The sequence below is a fragment of the Ovis aries genome, chromosome 4, assembly GCF_016772045.2.
Source record: "Ovis aries strain OAR_USU_Benz2616 breed Rambouillet chromosome 4, ARS-UI_Ramb_v3.0, whole genome shotgun sequence".
Taxonomy (NCBI): Eukaryota; Metazoa; Chordata; class Mammalia; order Artiodactyla; family Bovidae; genus Ovis; species Ovis aries.
This window is the reverse complement of record NC_056057.1, coordinates 784,969-794,850: the sequence shown is the minus strand read 5'-3', so window position 1 is coordinate 794,850 and position 9,882 is coordinate 784,969. Positions and strand designations below refer to the sequence as shown.

Below are 9,882 nucleotides of genomic sequence, written 5' to 3'. Positions count from 1 at the left end.
TATTTCTTTGCATTGATTGCTGAGGAAGGGTTTCTTATTTCTCCTTGTTATTCTTTGGAACTCTGCATTTAGATGTTTATATCTTTCCTTTTCTCCTTTGCTTTTCATTTCCCTTCTTTTCACAACTATTTGTAGGCCTCCTCATACAGCCATTTTGCTTTTTGCATTTCTTCTTCTTGGTGATGGTCTTGATTCCTGTCTCCTGTACAATGTCATGAACCTCCATCCATAGTTCATCAGGCACTCTGTCTGTCAGATCTAGTCCCTGAAATCAATGTCTCACTTCCACTATATAATCATAAGGGATTTGATTTAGGTCATACCTGAATGGTCTAGTGGTTTTCTCCACTTTCTTTAATTTCTAACTATTTCACCAAACAGAGCTCAATACTGAAAAATAATGTCTCCTTTATGAACTTGTGGTGGTTTAGTCACTCAATTGGGCCCGACTCTTCCAACCCCAAGGACTGTAGCCCACCAGGCTCCTCTGTTCATGCAATTTCCCAGGCAAGAATATTTGAGTGGGTTGCCATTTTCTTTTCCAGGGAATCTTCCCAACCCAGGGATATGAACCTGTGTCTCCTGTATTGAAGGTGGATTCTTTACTGCTGAGCCACCAGAGAAGAGCTTTATGAACTTACATTTTCTTAATTTTCCCCATGTCCACAGAATATCAGCAACTTGACTTGTCTCCAAGTTTACATGTGAATGATTATGAAAATTCTATTTAGCCTCATGGTTCACTATGGGTTAGAGAAATTGACACTTATATTTCTTCATTTCATCACCTCTGACATTTATAGAGTAGACAATTTGAGTTCAGATCATTCTCAAAGCCATAGAACTCTATGATTCCAAGCCCCTGTTTACTCTTGCATAAAGTTTTTAACATACAGAGTTCAGTTCTGTTCAGTCACTCAGTCGTGTCCGACTATTTATGACCCCATGAACTGCAGCACACAAGGCCTCCCTGTCCATCACCAACTCCCAGAGTCCACCCAAACCCAGGTCCATTGAGTTGGTGATGCCATCCAACCATCTGATCCTCTGTCATCCCTTTCTCCTTCTGCCCTCAATCTTTCCCAGCATCAGCATCTTTTCAAATCAGTCAGCTCTTCACATCGTGTGGCCAAAGTATTAGAGTTTCAGCTTCAACATCAGTCCTTCCAATGAAAACACAGGACTGATCAAGTAGAAGAAATCAATTATGTTTTCCCTCTGAAAATATCTTGACAACAAACTTTTCTAATAGCCTTTATTATCTCTGTGTTTCTCAGAGTGTAGATTAAGGGATTGAACATAGAAACAATGATGATATAAAAGAGAGAAAAAAATTTGTCCTCAGGGAAAGTTTTAGGGGGTCTTAAATAGGCAAAGTTTGAAAGACCAAAAGATAAGACAACCACAGTGATGTAAGACCCACAAGTAAACAGGGCTTTGTGCCTTCCTTCAGCTGAATGGTTTCTTAAGGTGAATAATATAATGACATAGGACCCAAACAAGTGAACAAAGGTTACTAAGGCAACCATTTCTGAATTGGCAACCACAAGGACACCAGTGACATAGGTATCAGTACAGGCAACTTTTAATAAAGGAAAAATGTCACAATAGTAGTGGTCAATTTCACTGGGGCCACAGGAGGGCAAACTGATTGTCATAGAGAACAGAGAAAAGGCATGGACAGCCCCACCAGCCCAAGCTGCCAGGATGAGGATATTGCACCTTTTCCTGTTCATGGTAATCATGTAGTGGAGAGGCTTGCAGATGGCAACCCAGTGATCAAAGGCCATGATTGTAAGGATGCAGATTTCAATCATTCCTAAGAAGTGCAAGGAAAAGACCTGAACATACAGTTACCATAAGAGATGGTTTTCCTTCCCAGGAGCAGGTCACTGATCACACAAGAGGTATAGCAGATGTCCATAGAAGATAAGTGGCTGAGGCAATAGTACATTGGTTGGTGGAAAAGGACACTGCATTGGATGGAGACAAGGATCAGAAGATTTCCCACCAACAGGGCAACATAACAGAATAACCAGAAAACAAAGCAAAACATCTGTATATTTTGGTCAGAGGAAAGCCCCACAAAAATGAATTCTGATACATTTCTCTGATTTTCCATATGAAAAATTTAATGTGTATTATGTTCTTGCCTGGAGAATCCCAGGGGCAGGGGAGCCTGGTGGGCTGCCATCTATGGGGTCGTACAGAGCCGGACAGGACTGAAGTGACTTAGCAGCAGCAGCAGCAGCAGTATGCAAAAATTGTTAAGTACCTGAAAGAAAAATCAGCACATGCATCTGGATGAAACACTTACAGTAAAATTATAGCAAGTTTACTATAAAATTATAACCATTAACATATCATTGAAGCAAATTCATAAGGTATTTACTGTATTTGTTATGGGAAATTATAGACATTTTTGCCCCACAACTTCCTTTTGTATCAAAATATTCTATTCTATTGATGGAATTAACTATGTATTCTCTTCAGTATTCCTCAGTTTTTAAATTTAATGATTAACATATCACTATTTCCTAAAGGGTAAGGGAACAATTATGGAGAAGGGAATGGCTAGCCATTCCTGTATTCTTCCCTAAAGAATCTCATGAGCAGAGGAGCCTCGCAGGCTATAGTCCATAGGGTCACACAGAGTTGGACACATCTGAAGTGATTAAGCACCAACAGCATAATATTTAGGGAAAAATGAATATTTATTTACTCATTTCTGGGTAAGTGACATATTGATATATTAAGCATGTATGTTTTTGTACGTGATACAGTTGTTTTTTTTTTTAATATAATGTTTCTTTCTCCAACAGGATGTTGGCTACCCCCTGCATTTTCTTCATGCATAAGTGCATAAACAAATTTATGACATCTTTTTCTGAATTTTGAAATGCTTGAGTGGACAATTTATTTGCAAAATAGCTGATTTCTTTGCCACTAGTGAAAGAAACATAATCTTATAAGTCAAACAAGTCTTATAAGTCAAATCAATCTTAAAAGTCAAATAACTAGAATACATGATCACAAACACTGGAAGGCTGTCAATGATTGACATCCTAAAAATAACTGTAAAATATATGCATCTTTTCTATTTAACCTTCAAGTGTTAAAGTCACTGCTTTTGTAGTAAACTGTACAGTTGTTAAAAATTAGTGGTTTAATAAGTAAAGGAAAAAGAAAATTGCTTATCATTACATAGGTATGTTTAATTTATGCAGCTTTTATGTGTTTTATATATTTATATTTTAGTGTTTAATCACTGAAATTCAGTAAAAGATGATGTTATAAAATGATAAAGCATACTTTATGGTCAGTAAGTGTTCGACTATTATGTGTTGTACAAATGAGGGACTGATTCATGAATCTGCTTGCATCATATTTCTGTATGATTTTTAAGACATAAAGTATACAGGAGTGGAAAAATATGCACTACATACAGTAGAACTCATCTAAATGCTGCTCTCCACCCTGGTAAACCCAGAAGGTCTTCCTACCTTACTCCTAGATCAGGTGTGAAGACCATATCCAGCCATCACAGACATGTTTTTAAAATACATATTTTTTTGTTGTAGAGTTATGTAGAAATTAACAAATCCATCATTAACCACACTGTGTAGCTATATTACTGGTAATAATTAAAGTGATTTAAACTAGTGAATAGATAAGACAATAAAACACAGTTGGTATCATTTTAGTTTAATCTATTTGATTCCATGAGGAAGGAGTTTTTGATCTGGTCATATGATATCCTTAACATTTCTCTTTGCTAATCTCCATTTTAAACAAAATGACAGCAGATCTCTTCCTCAGATTTTTCAGTGATCATGGTAGTTAAATAGCATGTATTCATGTTGTGTGGTTCATTTGAAAAAAGTCACAATTATAGTCATAAGTTATGTGTATTATACAGCAATAAAATAAAAACATGTTTTTAATAAATTTAAGTACGCTGATATGAAGACAACTAGTAAAGAAGGAGCCTAGTTATTATAATGGCTTAATCATGGGAACATGATTCCTTTATTCCATTACAAAAGAATCTGAGAAAAAGTAACTGAATCAATTTCCCAAATCAGAAAGCTGATAAACAGGAGCTCATAGAAATAATCTGGTTTACATTTAGATTGCTGATACCTCTTCTGGATGGAAACAGAGCAGACAAGGAATCACAAAGTAGAGCAGTGGGGGAATTATTTGAATCTATATTTCAAATTCTTTGCAATATAGATTACAGGTGATATGCTAGGTCACTCTAAAAATACATCTATGAAGTTACAAGAATTAAGATGTAGATTAGCATTTATGATTTCAAACCCATTTGCAACATCTTACCTACAATTTGACCACCATAGTTTTCAGTGTCCCAGTTTGTACAGTTAAAGGATTAGCTATTTACTGTTGATTGAATGTTATTAAGGAAATTATGGTGAACTATCAATTAAGTATTTCTACAGATTCTGGCAATAACAAAATTAATCTAATGAATAAATTGAGTGGATAAAATTATAATCATGAAAAAATTAACCTTTCTTTGGCTGAAGAAAAATTTTCAAACATTAAACTCATATATTACATTTATGCAAGTATAAATAGTTTTTAAGAAAGACAACAGCAAAATAATTAGAAAAGGTGAGGAGTGTAAAATAAAGAGAACTAATCACATTGATTCAAACTCCATATATAATAGTAAATTCCATCAAGATTGTCAGGCCCTTATAGGCTTTCAACACACACACATTTGCCATTAGATGAAATAGTAGATCCTTATGCCTGGCCAATTTATTACCCAATTTTTCAATATTAGGGTTTGAATAAATGGTACCATTGTGTCAAATATTTATTTCTGAATTAGTGGAAGACAAACAACTGTCATCCTGCATAAGCTTAGATACTACCAATTTTACTCTCCAAAATTATTTTAAATATTTTGTTTTCCATAAAATTGTTATTAAGAACTTATAACAAGAACAAAGTGTACTCTTTTGAGATTCTTTGGGAAGGATGTTTAATCTGTCTAAACTTCAGAATCCTTATATGTGCAATTACAATATTGATACATTCTTAAAGAGAATATTGAGAAGTACATAAAATTATAATATGAAGCTTCCTAGTATGGTACCTACTGCATAACAACTAGACAGGATTCCTTTCCCTACCATTGACTTAGCTTTACCAATTTCAATCAGTCTAATTTATTTTAGGAAAATCATCATTTGATCTCCGTAGATTAGACGCTCAAAAGTCATAGACAACCTAAACATTTCAAAATTTTAATGTTACTTCCTCTACTCCAATTCAGCCTGCAATAAACAATTAAGGCTAAACATCACCCAAGTATGTACTCTTATCGCTATACCACAATTAAATGTATAACCTTACAATAACAGTTAAGGAGAACAAAAGGCAAATAATATGCCATTAGCCTAATACAAGCAAAAACATCAGGACAATTTTGAATTGTCTTCAGGTTAGTTTCCAGCTCTTCTGGAAAATATTTGCTGGGTACATTCTCCACTTTTGATAAGCACTGTGCTAACCTTTTTCAATCATATAAACCTGAAATGAAATGGGAGACTACGAATCAGTGATGCAAACAAAGCTACATTAATTCTCTGCAAATATATTCAGGATTGTTTTTCTGGGAGAATCTCTGCTGTTTTGCAAGGGAAACCAAGAGTTAGGTACCCCTGAATCCATCCTGAACTCACAGAGAAGTATGAACTTTTTCCACAGGGATGTGATCTGGTCTTTTGATTACAGATATAATTTCTGTACACCTGCTCTGAATTGTGAGTAAGCCAGAGATATTTTTGTATACCTGCTAAAGCAATGTGCACATGCATTCGGTAGGAGTCATCTGCTTTATGCTTTTGCCCAGAGGAAATGATACCTGCAAGAGCCAAATATAAACAGGGCATTATAAGAATTCATTCTTTGAAAACTAGGGGCATTTGTTTTCCCAAAAATGTGTCTAAAGCAGTCTTGCTATAATCACTAACCAGTTGTCCAAGGTTATATTCTTCAGGCTTCCCGGGAATTTTCAGTCTGTAAATTTGCTTTTCACTTTGCTTTAGCAGGGCTCTGGGCACTGAGTCTCTAGAGGGCAGCATTCTTATTCAGACCTGAGGGAGGTCAGGAAATTCTGCCATCTTTACTTAATGCTCTTGTTTGAAAAGCAAGAGGGAGACTTAGTAGCCCTGAGGAAGCATGAGGTTTCTTTGGAGGAGGTCTCTACTTCTTGAGAGGGGAGCAACAAAGAGAATCAAAGGGAAACATACAGAGTTTGAATGATTGTCATGGACAAAGCAATATGGATGCAGGAGTCACATTCCTCTCAGTCCCAGGTTATTTACTTCCACATTTATTTCCATTTCTCAAATGGGAGATTAGGTTTTGCAAAGAAAAGGAAGAGAAAATAACCAAACCAAATTAACTTTCCTTTCCTTTCCTTTTGGGTAAAGGGAAAAGATACACAAAACTGTGAATCATCAGTTGGGAGTCAATATTACAGGTTATTACAATATATTGGATATAACTGCCTGTGCTATAGTGAATTCTTATTGCTTCTCAGTTTTACATGTAGTAGTTTGTATCCATTAACCCCATACTCCTAATTTGTCCTTCCTCCCCTTTCTCTCCCCTTTGATAATCATGTTTTTTTTTTCTACTTTTGTGAGTCTGCTTGTGTTTTGTATATGATTCATTTGTATTGTTTTTCAGATTTCACATGTAAGTGATATCATATTGTATTTGTCTTTGACTTATTTCATTAAGCATAATACTCTCTAGGACTATCGATGTTGTTGTAAAAGGCAATATTTCATTCTTTCAAAATTATTATCAATCTGGAAAATTTTCAGTAATCGGCACTTCAATTTTTGTTTTTCTCATTGTTATCCAAACCCTAGAGTTTAAGAAACATTGGTTTTTCACTTTTATTTTACTTCACTGATAATGAATGTTAATGTCTTTTTGATATTCTCTATCTTCTTGTCTTTCTAATTCTGTGTTCTGGTAATTTGTTAATAACTGCAATTCTATTTACTGTTTCTTTCTTAAGATAAGATAAATTTCTCAAGATATTTACTGTTTCTTTCATTTTTATCCATCAAATTTCAAATTAAAATATTATTTTTTATTTTGTTTTTTAAATATCCTGGACAATTTTGAGATTCATATATCATGTTTTGAAAATTATTATTTTTATATAATAAATATTTTTACATTATATTTTTGCCTGATGACCTCAGTAAACGAAGTCATTGTGTGACATACTCTGCAATATCCATTTTCAATATAATTTTCCCCTATATTCAAGATTACTTTTTTAATGTGGTCATAATCTTTCGGAAAAAAATAAATATTTTGTCTTTCAGTTTGATTTTGAATTCAAGAATGTTTATCTCATTTGTGCTGTAATAGAAGTTCCTAGAAAGTTGTAATTGTCTATATTTTGTGTTTGTGTACATATAAGTGTTTTTGTGTGCATTGCAAACCAGCATTAGCATTTGTTATTGTTCAGTTGCTCAATCATGTCCAACTCTTTGCAACCCCATGGACTGCTTCCTTGTCCTTCACTAACTCCTGGGGCTTGCTCAAACCCATGTCCATTGAGTCTGTGATGCCATACAATCATCTCATCCTCCATCGTCCCCTTATCTTCCTGCCTTCAATCTTTCCCAGCATCAAGGTCTTTTCCAATGAGCTGGCTCTTTGAAGCAGGTGGCCAAAGTATTGGAGCTTCCGTTTTAGCATCAGTCCTTCCAATGGATATTCAAGATTATTTTCCTTTAGGATTGACTGGTTTGACTCCTTGCAGTCCAAGAATCTCTCATGTTCTCCAACACCACAGTTTGAAGGCATCAATACATGACACTCAGCCTTCTATACTGTCCAGCTCTCACATCCATACATGACTACTGGAAAACCAAAGCTCTGAACATACAGACCTTTCCTGGCAATGAAATGTCTCTGCTTTTTAATACAGTATAGATTTGTCATTGCTTTTCTTTCAGGGAGCAAGCGTCTTTTAATTTCATGGCTACAGTCACTATACACAGTGATTTTGGAGACCAAGAAAACAAAGTCTGTTACAATTTCCATTGTTTCCTCATTTATTTGCCATGAAATGATAGGACTGGATGCCATGATCTTTTTTGTGTGTTGAGTTTTGAGCCAGCTTTTTCACTCTCCTCTCTCAGCTTTATCAAGGGGCTCTTTAATTCCTCTTCGCTTTCTGCTTTACCCGCTTATACCTTCTTTACCTGAAACTACTGCCCCTATTTAAAGGCCACTGAAATACATTTTTCTTTTTACTCAGAATCTAAGTAAATAATTTTCCAGCCTTACTTATGGTAAGCAACTCCATATCCTCTAGTAAATATCTTATTTGTAAATATTTCCCAGTGATGATTACCTAAATATTAATCTTGTAAACATTCCCTTACACTCCATTCTGGGACAGAGAAGGCAATGGCACCCCACTCCAGTACTCTTGCCTGGGAAATCCCATGGGTGGAGGAGCCTGGTAGGCTACAGTCCGTGGGGTCGCTGGGAGTCAGACAAGACTGAGCAACTTCACTTTCACTCTTCACTTTCATGCATTGGAGAAGGAAATGGCAACCCACTCCAGTGTTCTTGCCTGGAGAATCCCAGGGACGGAGGAGCCTGGTGGGCTGCCGTCTATGGGGTCGCACAGAGCCGGACACGACTGACGTGACTTAGCAGCAGTAGCAGCCATTCTGGGAATTTTTCCTAAGTCCCATTGTACAAAGCACCTTTCTAACAGTCTTATTCTTTGTATCTGTGATTGACAGCTTGATTGGCATTGGTTAATATACCCCAGACCTCAGTGATGAATTCTAAAAGTGTCAGAAGTTTCACAAATTTCTAAACCTTTTATTGCATCCACCCTAATGTCTTTCTAGTGACATTTTAAAATTTAATATATTTTAGTTTATGTCAGTAATATATTAGCAAAGATTATTAATACAAGGGTACACCACTATCTTAAAATTTTAAGTATTAAAATTTACAATATAAAACATTAAAAAGAAACAACAGAAGACATATATACACCAAAAGACATTCCAAAATGTTAAAAGCAGTACTACTCTTAATAGCTCTAAGTGAGAAATTATCCAAATGCCTAGCACCAAAAGAATGGATAAATTAATGGTCACATATTCATGCAATGAGATGCTGTAGATCAATGAAAGCAATCAGAGAAGTCAATACATAATGAATGTGTATTACAAACACAATAATAGAAAAATGGACACAGGAGTATGATCTTTATTGCTATCTTTCTAGAGAATACAAAAATAGATATAAATTGATTTTAAAGATAAAGATAGTGATTTTGTGGGGAAATTGTGACTATACAGGGATATGAAGTGGAGTTCTGGTATACTGATAATTTCTGACTCAATCTGGCTGCTGATTACATGGTGTTGCTTAGTTTTTGACTGTTCATGAACTATACATGAGTGGCATGCATATATAGCCGAATAAACGTTTGAAAATGGAAGGTAATATCTTATTCAGTTTCTCAGCATTTTAAGGCATAAAATGTGCATGATTTATTTTACCTTTTTTCAATAGGATGCTAAATATGTAACTTTTTGTTTTTATCACATGGTCTGGCTATTTTGCATAAACATAATCCTTAATTGTTAAGACAGATGAAGGAGGGTAAGAATAAGAATAATGCTGAAAATTATGTAAGGTGTCAGTGTAGAAACATAGAACAACAGACAGGATATGCTCCCCCCCCCCCCTTATCTCTTCAAGCAGAGGTGATGAAAATGGATGTTATTCCCAGTCGTGGTCTCACGGAACCTCCTCATGAAACGCAGAAAAGCTTCAGAAAAG

At 35.3% G+C, this 9,882-nt stretch overlaps 1 pseudogene; it reads right to left on the bottom strand.

Moving 5' to 3' along the window:
- Nucleotides 1–1,205: 1,205 nt before the first annotated feature.
- LOC106991106 (olfactory receptor 4P4-like) lies at nucleotides 1,206–2,122 on the bottom strand (annotated as a pseudogene).
- Between the last annotated feature and the right edge of the window lie 7,760 nt (nucleotides 2,123–9,882).